The following is a 9,757-nucleotide window of genomic DNA, read 5'->3' as shown; positions in this document are numbered from 1 at the left end:
AATTGGGTGGTGAGAAGAATCAGAGGTGAAAGATGGGACTAGATGCATTCTCCTCTGCAATTTTAAGAAAATATACTGAACATTGAGGTTATTCAGAGCAGCTTCATGAAGAAACATCAATTGATAGGTGAGGATCCACCAACGGGTAACTCTGCAACCGTATTCTCTGCTGCAGAAAATGGTTTTCTGCCAGGCACGGCTACAGTGAAACGTTAGGAAAGCAGCAGAGACGCAAGGAGGTCAGGATGTGGATGATTACACAGGCAAAATGTTTTGTTCTGGCTTATCGGTGTTTCAGATGGCTGAAACTACTGCCAAAGCTTACACAAAGATCCCTGCATGGCATAGATGGTCTACAGCCACTGCTTTCCCCAGGTCTTAGCTCTGAAAGCACTGGCCTCAGTATTCAAGGGGTAATTATTTGGGAGTCATCTCTGCACTTGCTCTGAAGCAAGTATTTTTATATATGAGGGCTCTTCTGAGGCCATTAGAGGCACCACAGAAATGTTGCTCAGAATGGTACATGTAGCCAGACTATCGTACAGAAACACAGCTTTTATGGGATTTTTTTTTTTGACTCGTGCAGCGTTCAAAGATGAAATCTTGACACAATCAGAAGGAGCTATCTTAATAGTACAAGACAGCAGCTGAGCATCTCAGAATATAATTCTGAGAAAGGGAAATGCTTCTACATCAGGCATATGGATGGGGAGACGAGAAGGTAGAGCAGGGATGTGACCCACATCTCTCAAGCCCTGGGCACACAGCCTGCCAGGTTTCTTCTGGCCTCCTCTCCCTGCGGCCTCTACCTTTGCACGTGAATGGCACTGCAGGTCAGACTGAGCGCAACCAGATGTTTTCATTTTCAGCCCCTTGTACAAAGCAAACTGCGGCTATAAACTGTTTCATATAAACTGCGAAGTTGTGGACTATTTTCTAAAGTGTGGTCCTAAATGCATTCTCTCTATTTTTAAATGAAACAAGCGTGTCAGGCTGCTGGTGGTAGAAAGGACTCCAGCTGAGGAAATTTTAGGGGATACACTCCGAGTAATCGTGTAAAGCTTTTTTCCCACGTGGCCTTTGGGAAGGTTACTAATCCATATGTCTGGTACTCCTGGAAATTTTGCTCCGCTTCCCCTCAAGGTAGTCATTTGGGGCTTTTTAAGTAATTATGGTCAAGGAGTTAGAATGGGACCATCTAGTGTGTTTTACTTTATTGCAAGCAAAACGTAGAAGTGGCCCCCGCGGTGGATCTCAGGAGGGATGTGACCCATCTGTGCCAGGAACAGGCTTTACACAGCTGGGTAGCAGCTGGCGTGGGGAACCAGGGGAGGCAGAGGAGGATGGGAAGGTGGCGCAGTTTATTTAAGAAGAAAAAATGAAGGAAGTCTGCTGGTGTCAGAGTAAAAATAGATGCAATCAGTAATCAAAGCAGAACGTGAATAAGGTATTAACATCGTACATCTGAACAGCCTGAGCAGTTTGGACCTGGCCCTTGTGCAAGCTGTGCAGCCTGGCCCTGATTCAATACCGTGCCCCTTTCTCCCTGAGCTGCTGCAGTCCCCAGGCACTATGGGGTTTTTATCTTTCACTAGGTAAAGTTTACCTGCATTGCTCACCTGTTGGAGCAAGAAGGACTCACCATTGATGCAGGAGAACCAGGTTAGGGAGCACTTAAACCTGACATACCTAACTCCATGGGCCCCAATGGGATGCACCCACAAGTGCTGAGGGAGCTGGCAGGTGTCATTGTGAGGCCACTCTGGATAATCTTTGAAAGGTCATGGTGATTGGGAGAGTTTCCTGAAGACAGGAGGAAAGCTATGTCACTCCTGTCTTCAAGGAGAACAAGAAGGAAGACCCGAGGAACTACAAACTGGCCTGTCCCATCTCAAAATCTGCAAAGGTGATGGAGAAAATCATCATGGAAACTGTTTGCAAACACATGAAGGACTAAAAAGTGATCAGGAGTAGTCAGCATGGATTTATGAATGGGAAATTGTGCTTAACCAACCTGATAGCTTTCTACAATGAGATGAGTGAGCTGATGGATGAAGGGAGAGCAGTAACTGTTTTTTGTCTTGACTTTAGCCAGGCTTTCAGCACTATCTTCCATAACATCCTCACAGACAAGCTGACGAAGTATGGGCTTGCTAAGTGGACAGTGAGGTGGACTGAAACCTCAGCTGTTCTGTGATTTTGGGAACATTTAGGATCAGCCATGGCTGTTGTCATACCAGACAGTCGCAGTCTCCAGCTGCATCTGCTTGAATTAGCTGTCTACCATGTGGCACATCTGGAAAGTCACCCAAAGGCCTGATGTACTAGGAACACCCTGGGGCAGCAGGACACAGCCTTTGTGGCCCTGCAGATAGCAGTGTCAGCCATCTGAATGCCACAAGCATCCTTTGCTCTCCTTGTTGGATTATTTGATATCTGTGAGCAACACAATATGATCTTCTGGATGGCAAGTAGTTCCTGAGGCACAGATAGTCTCTTCAGAGGACAGGAAGAACCAGGAAGGTCTTTGGCCAGCTTTTCCCTCTCAGCTCATTCCTTCTGTTTCCAGTTAGTAACTGAGGAAGCAAAACTCCCTTGGAGGGCTTGTCTCAGGTGAATGTTTTTCATTTCTCCAAACCGGTTATGTCAAGATTCAAACTTCACATCATTTGGCAATAGTATCACCAGTGATGTGGTTTAAGTCTTTTGTTACCAAGAGTTGCCCAATCTATTTGCTTTGCTAAAGACAGATAGTCACAAATAACACAAATCACAGTCCTCCTTGTGTTCTGTGCCTGGTGGAAACTGTTAAGCAAAGGCCAAAGCCATATGGCAAGTGGGCATCCAGGAGAGGTAGCAGATGCCTGTGGCAGGATCAGGTCCCTCACTCCTTTGCTCCCAGCAAAGTATTCTCACCAGGACACAGTGAGGACCAGCTGGTGGGGACTTCTCCTGCCCCAAACGCCAGGTGAGGAGCGGAGGGGCAACAGCATGCTGCTCTCCCCATCCCTGCAGCCTCTCCCCTGGCACCTGTGAGACCAGAGGCGGCAAGGTGACCTGGTGGCATCCCAACCTTACACTGGATGGTGCTCAGATTCCTGTTGCAGTGAGTTACTGCTTCTGTGAGGACAGCTGTGACCAAACTAATGTCTGTGGAAAGTGTAAACATTGCATGTTGTAAAAAGTTGTTTGCCAAACATACAGATTTTTTCTGCTCAAGTCACAGCAAAGACAGGAAGAAATTGTGATCTCAGAGAGGACTTCAGTCCAGCCAGCAATGGCCCTGGGCAGAGCAGGATCCCCAGAGGCAGGGCCCTCCAAGCTGACAGCAAAAGCAGCAATAAATTCCAGGGGGAGGAAGGGGTGGTTCCCATTCATTGCCTCTGGACTTCCCTGATTCCCTGCAGAGAGGAATGGGATTCCCTATCTGACGCCAAGGATGGTACACATGTAAATGGCTTGACTGGAAACCCAGTGACATCCCTGCTCAGAGGAGAGTCTCGGGGTAGGAGAAAAAAAAAACGAGTGTCCAGCCTCTATAGGTGAAACATAGGATGAACGAACAGACCCTGGCCAAAGTAAGTTAAAAATAAAAATTACATTGATGTTGTTCTGCCAGTTTACTCCACTGCGGTCATTGATCCTCGTTGGTCTTTCTATGAGCTAAGGAGAAAACTTCAGGCCAGGCTGTAACCCTGCCCCGACCTTACTGCACTTCTGTGCACCAAATCACCCCCGCAAGAGGGACTGAACTTCCCAGAGATCCCATTTATCTGCAAAAAGCCACCCCTGGAGAAATGAAAAGCCGAAGCTGTTCCTCCTCTTAGAGGTGGGTTGGGGAAAGCACCAGCTCCATCTGGGCAGGGGCATGCTGTCTGCAGCAGGGGGCTGCTGCTTGCTTTCCCTCTCCCACTTGTGCAGCCCGGGGGTGGGCCAGGGGTCCCTTTGCCACAGGGCGCTTGGTGCTCGGAGGCAATGACCCAGGGGAAAGGCTCAGCCAAAGCAGCAGGTACGGCTGCTCCCGGCTGAAGGGGGATTTGTGGCGGGGTGCAGGATCACCTGCACAGACTGCCATCATGCCACCGAAATTATGGGGAGCGGTAGATCAGTGCAGTGAAACACACAAAGCTCACCTGAAGACCATCACCCAGCTGGCTATCGGGCTGCGGGTAACCTGCTCTCCTCTCCTCCTCTTGACCAACAGGACAACTCACGCCTAGGATTGGGCAGAGGGAGGTTTCTCCCTCCAGTTCCAGTGAGGAATGTTCTAGTTTTATTTTCATTTTATAGCTCCTTAGTAAATAGTAGGTGTACAGCTAATTTAACCGGGGGTTGACAAGTCCTAGCACTTGGACAAAGCACTCACGAAGTACTTCATGGCAATGACACTAAAACTCTTGCCATGTACAAACCTCCTCTCTCGAGCTTTCAGAAAATGAATAAACGCTCCTTTAAAGATACTGTCTCATGTACAGCTTAACCCTGCTCCCTCCCAGTGCCTTGTGGAGCCCTTCTTCTGGGAGGAGAGGAGGTTTGCCTGACTTTGTTAAATTACCACATACACTGTTAACTCCTTCACATGCAGCAGCACTGCCAAATGTAAGGAAGAAAGGTTTATCTTCAGCCAGATGAAACTATTCTCTATAACCATGATTTGCATGAGGAATCTACTCAAAAACATGTCTGTGGCCTTCCTGCAGCACGGCGATGAGCTCCAGCACCCACAGTGCCAGCTCCCAGCCCCAGCTGTGGGAGGAAGGGAACACGGAGCAGCCGGGCTCGGCGGCTTGGTGAGGATGCAGACTCTCTGTACAGCAGAGATGAGACATCTTGCTGTCAATAGGTAGCACTCAGCCTCCCCACTGGGTTGTCCTTCTGTGTTCCCGGCTCTGTCCCGACCCCTTGATAGAGCATGTGATTTGCTCTTTCCTGTAAAAGCAAGGCTTTCTTGAAAGGTGCCTCCCAGGTGCACTTCACAGGAGTGCTTCAGTGTTTTTTAAACGGTTGGTCTCTCAGAAACCCTGTTCCAGTAAGAGAAAAAACCCTTGTTACGCAGCAAGAGGCTTGAAGTTTTTCTAAGTAGCTCCTTTTAACACTGTCAGTGGGTTTTTCTCAGCCACCCCCACCCTCCCAGGCAGCGCATGGCTACTCTCACCAAGCCTGATCGCTCCTTCACCCTGGGAATACGGTGTCCTGAACTCCAGACAGCCCCTCCCTCCCTCCTGTCATTGTCATTGCACACAGTGGATTGATGTTTTTCCACACTTACTCTTGCAGGTTAATTTAACTTTAAAAAACTAGTTCAGAACTCCTACCTACTTGATTAAACCCATGGTGTTAAATGGCAGAAATTGTGAAGCTGGGGCTTGGCTTCCTCTGCCACTCTCCCTTGTGAATTCTTTGGGGTCTAATAATGGAACAATATAAAAAAACTATTAAAGTACTACAAAGATCATTTGTGATGATATAAAACCTGCAAATAGACATCATATGGTAGGCTTTCTCTCCGTGGAGAAGTAGCAGTGTCTCTTTCCACTCATCGCTTACTTTCATCAAACCTGCTGGAACTTGGTATCATTGAATCTTTGGTCCCTCTGTCAAATTTATCTGGCAACTGGTAAGCAAGTTCAGAAGTTATTGGTGGAAACTGTCAGGCTGACAAGATGACTGTGTAATACTTCATTTCATAAGGAACCAGCTAAAAATCGACCTGCAGGCAGTCGCAGGGCTTGGAACCCAGGCAGGCTTTGATGCCGGTTCACCGAAGCGTGAGGGCAGCACAGGCGTATTTGCTGCTACAGGTAGTTGTGATTATCCAGGTAAACTATGTAACGTGGTCTTTTGTTCATCAAAATAGTCTAATGTCTACATAATAACTATAACTTTATGAGTTATTATCCCATCCTAGGCCTGTTGAGAAATGTAGATTTATAGCAGGGGAGTAAAAGTGCTGTTTTACTTTATCCTAACCTTGCAGGCTGGCAGCGCGTGTTTAGTAGGCACAGACTTGTGGGAACTTGGAAGTACCTCTGTGGAGCTCACCATTCCTACATGTGACCGGCTCTAGCTGTGTAACCACAACATAACTCTCCCTCCCTCTGTCTGGCTCCTGCCTGTTCAAGGAATCAAGCCTGTTCCCAGGTCTGGGCTTATGGAAAGCTTCAGAGCAGAATGAAACAAAGCTTAAGCCCACACACGTCCTCATGCAGGCTAAGATTGTCGCTGTGTAAAACGTGGGTGCTTTGGCCATAGCTACAGTGAGGATTGCCTAGCCCAGTTCTCCATCATCAACCCCCAAATGCCTCATTATAAAGGCATACAGTCCGTGCCAGAGAGACGAGTCAGCCAGCGTCCTCCCGAGAACGGCCTGGACTCTTGCACAGCAAGAGTGAGCCCCACCATTTGGGCTGACCCCACAACTGCGCAGCTGCTCCATCCCCAGAGCAAGTAGTGTATAAAGGTATGTATGTGCAGGCATACTCTGCACAGTTCTGAAACACAAGGGCTCCAGAAAAATTTGCAGACTCTTACTTTTATTCACATTTTCAACCTTTCATCACTCTAGTACTTTTAGTAGTCCTTAAGTACTACAGCAGGGCAAAGACCAATAAATTGAAGGCGAGCACAGCAACCAGTTCTCTTAGATCTTCTGGAAAACCTTAACTCAGGCTTGACCTTAAAATCGGGGTAAGAGTAATATTTTCCCTGTTCATACGCCGTAAGTTTAAATTTTGTTTCGGTTAAAATTGTTCTATAGCAAACCATCTTCCAGGCCTGATGAGAAGTAGAAATGCAATTATAGCATAAGATGATCAGGAATGCTGCTTTGCTAAAGCTCAGAAATCACCAGCTGATCAAGAGTGTGCCCCATCAACAGTAACCACATGCTGATAATACACTGTACGATTTTAGGCTCATAAAAGACACTAATTTAGAGTCCTTCAAGAGGAAAGAAGAAAAACTTGATTCACCGCATTGCACATACCCAGACAAATATTCATCTTATCATCAGATTACTTTTTGTGGTAGTTTTTCAGGTTCTACAGACTTTGGTGGTTTTTTTACATGAAATATTTAAAAAGGCACACTTCTTAAAGAGGGAGCAGGTTCCAAACAAAACTGCTGGCAACTGCTTCATCAGCTGTATGAAAGTTAACCCCCCAAAACTCCCCACTTTATTACCACTGGGAAATGCAGCTGACTTTAATATCTGTAAGTTTATTTTTCCCCAGACTTTACTTTCCAGAACACCATCTGTCTAGACACTGTCAATTACTAATATGTGTGCTCAAGGTGAGTTTAAGGGTACTCAATATTTTCTTCTCCATGTGATTAAATTTCCAGGCAGCACTGCACCAACCTTTGTTTGTCATTTAAGGCAGATGTCACATTATCCAAAACAAATTAAAGACCTTTTCATTGATTTTTACTGAAACCAAAGTGGTGTGGAAAGTACCCTGAATTTCAAAGGTCTTGTTGAAGGTTGTATAATAGGAACAATCCTTTCCTTGGGTATCCCCCCCACACCCCTAAAAAATCAGTGAAGTGCGGGAAGAAGGATTCAGCTGAAATGAGTTGTGAGTTAACATTGCTTACTATTAAAAAAAAAATGGAAAAGCTTTTGAGAAGCAATCAGATTGGTGATACCCATCCCTGCATTAATCTGTACAGGGAACAATTTGGCTGTGCTGGAAAAAGAACAATTACATTTCGCTTAAACAGAGTTTCCACTAAGTAGCTTCTAGTGCAGCTGGCCCTTCCTGTGCAGGCGGGTTCCGGAGCACCGCTCAGCGATCCCCAGCTGGTGCAGAGCCAGCCCTGCAGGCATTGGTGCAGACGTCAGGTAACCCAGGACAAGCATTTTCATTCTGCACGTTGTGTCAGACATAATGGCAGAAACATTAAGCTCTGTCTATGTTCTGATCTTCAGCATTGCTGCTCTTGGAGAAGACGCCACAGCCATTGGGATGGATCAGCTAGGGAAAAAAAAAAACCAAACTTAAACTCCTGATACATATACTCTCAATGAAAACTGATTGTAACTGACCATTACTTTAACACGTTTATCAAATTCCCTTTATAATCTGAAGAGATTTGTGCCTTTTCCTGTACACTAAGCCATTGAATCCCATTCCCCACCAGCCCTGAGGTATCTGCTCCCCCAGTTGTCTTAAAAGTAGTCAGCTGTTCGTGTGACCACGGCTGAAGTTGGGAGGCAAGGATGTTGGGCTTTAGGGAAAAGAGGAGGAAAAGGACCAATATTTTGTCCTTTTTGTTTTTTTTTCTCTCTTCAAATGTGCAACAGCTAGCTGATAAAAATTAACATCCCTATAAACATATTTTAATTGGCCAACCCAGGTTAATAAACACTAAAGTACTAGAGCTAAACCCAATTTCTTAACAGTGTAAGAAGGAGCTTCCTGAACATCTCTTGCAGTGAGGTGCCCTTGCACAACCTTCTTAAAAATATGAGAAAGGATTGCTCCTTTTTGCTTCCCAAAGATAGCAGGCAGTGCAATATCACAGTTTGAGGGAGATTCGCACAGAAGGTAGACACACTTTCAGCTCATGGGTTCACCTCTCTCCTCTGGCTGAGGTACTCCACTCATATCCATGTTTACCAGTTTTAGAGAATTTCTGGGGAGACATTCAGGCTTCCTTATTAAAGCTGTTCTACAACAAATAGATTCATTATACATACTGCAGGACAGGATGACCAAAACGCCCCAAAAGCACGTCTGCCTGGCCCTGGCTAGGGGCCAACAACTTTGCCCTATCAAACTTGGACTCTTGAGCAGAAACGTTCAGAGTAGGGCAGGGACAGAAACGATGACCACTGCTTTGGGAACATACGCTCTCCAAGTGGCAGTGGTTAAGCCACACTGCTTCCTTCCTCATGTACGGATGCTCCCGCTTCGCATATTGGCTGCTTCAGGTGCCATTTGGAGGCAGACTCCTCTTGGAGTCTGGGGAGCAAACTCAGGACTGAAGGCTCCACTCTGAGATTCAGATACTCAAAATCCCTTTGAAGAACTGGCCTTTCTGTTTATTCCCATTCAGTTGTGTTATGGTGGAAGTCTTACTAGTGCAGAAATGTAGGAGTTGAATGCTTGGCAGGCTAAACTTAATGCTAAAATATTGCTTTTTGCATTTTCCTATTTTCTTGGAATGTTCTCAAATTTTAAATAAGCTGTAGGGAAAAATATACGTAGTTTATTAAGTACAAAAGAAAACTTCAAGCTGTGGCATGCCACCTAATGGCAGAAGAGCAACACTGTGCGTCGGTACCAGGTACCAGCAGCTACGCATCAGGAAGCCACATCCCAAAGCTCTTGTTTATTACTAAGCTGGAGCAGCCTGCAGGGGTAGCGCTACTTTGAGTGGAGAAAAAAAAAAAAAAAAAAAAAAAAAAATCAAGCAAGCAAATTCCTTTGTAAAAAAAAAAAAATGTTTGCTAATTAAACCAGGCAAAACTTCTGTTTTAGCAACTTCAGCAATCTCTTACCATTATGGAAGTTAGAATTAATGAATTTTTTTTGTGTGTGTAGATTTAGCTTGGAAACATGTAGGGGTCACAGTGGTTGTACATATCTTCTAAACGGAAAATTCACTCATTCAGAAATAAAATGTGTGGAAAAGCTGTCTACTCATCTTGGCTTTCCACATTAAAGAATAATTTAATTTGGCAGGATTTACTAGTCTTATTTTTCTTAGCTCTCCATCATATCCAGCTATTTCTCATAGAGCATTCTGAAGC

Source organism: Chlamydotis macqueenii, chromosome 3 (assembly GCF_036417535.1).
Source record: "Chlamydotis macqueenii isolate bChlMac1 chromosome 3, bChlMac1.mat, whole genome shotgun sequence".
Lineage (NCBI taxonomy): Eukaryota > Metazoa > Chordata > Aves > Otidiformes > Otididae > Chlamydotis > Chlamydotis macqueenii.
This window is presented reverse-complemented; position numbering follows the sequence as displayed.